Raw genomic sequence first — 871 nt, 5'->3', positions numbered from 1 at the left:
TGGACGTGGGGATAAACAGAAAATCTGAATTGTCCTATATGTTAAAGTGAACTCAGTCCAGAGAGTTTCACAGGTGAATGCATCTGAACACGTGTGCAGTCATGAAACACACACACACTCGTACACACACACCTATGGAACTTACACCAGCTTACCCAGAGAGGGGAAAGGAAGGGCACGCTCCACAAAACATTTCACTGCACCAGAAAAACCTGAGCCCAAACGCGACACGGAAACGACAAAAGGGGAAAACCACAGGAAGCTCTTTTTTTCCTGGTTTCTGTTTTCCTGAACAAAACATTCACAAAGAGGATTCATCAATCAATGAAATGGACAATATGTCATGCACGTGCACCTATTTTTTTTCAGGAATGTGTGGTTGGTTTCATCCTCAAAAATCAATCAATACAATTCAAATATTAAAAGAAGACACTTTAAAACATCATGATAACAGATGAAAAATTTTCATAAAATTTTTGATAAAATACATCACCAATTTATAATGAAAAAGTCGTAAGTAGAAGGGAATTTTCTATCATTTATCAAAGCATCTTTTAAAACCTGCACCAGAGATCTATTTTTTATGTTTGTTTGTTCATTGCTGGCTGTGCGGGGTCTTGGGCAGGGGACTCCACCCGCCGCGCCTGGCCCCTCGCCGCGGGCGCCTCTCTCTCTGGCCGCGGCACCCGGCGCCTTACCGCGGGGACCTCTCTGGCCACGGCGCCCGGCCCCTCACCGCGGGCGCCTCTCCTCCCCACGGGCGCCTCTCTGGCGGCACAGCTCGGGTCTAGGGCGCCCAGCACCAGCAGCTGTGGCGCGTGGGTGAGCAGCTTCCAGGCTCTCCAGCACAGGTTCAGCAGTGGTGGTGGAT

At 48.5% G+C, this 871-nt stretch overlaps 1 long non-coding RNA gene across 4 annotated transcripts in view; it reads right to left on the bottom strand.

Moving 5' to 3' along the window:
• The window catches only part of LOC139029786 (uncharacterized), a 41,473-nt gene that overhangs the window by 23,794 nt on the left and 16,808 nt on the right, over nt 1–871 (bottom strand). Inside the window, exon 1 of one of the 4 annotated variants that reach the window (XR_011481986.1) lies at nt 156–663. The exons of the other annotated variants lie outside the window; for them this stretch is intronic. This is a non-coding gene — a long non-coding RNA (uncharacterized lncRNA). Of the gene's footprint in view, nt 1–155; nt 664–871 lie in introns of those variants that run through there. 4 annotated transcript variants of the gene reach the window in all.

This window comes from Odocoileus virginianus, chromosome 20 (assembly GCF_023699985.2).
Source record: "Odocoileus virginianus isolate 20LAN1187 ecotype Illinois chromosome 20, Ovbor_1.2, whole genome shotgun sequence".
Classification (NCBI taxonomy): Eukaryota; Metazoa; Chordata; class Mammalia; order Artiodactyla; family Cervidae; genus Odocoileus; species Odocoileus virginianus.
Note: the sequence above shows the minus strand (reverse complement) of the source record. Positions and strands in the feature narration are given on the sequence as shown.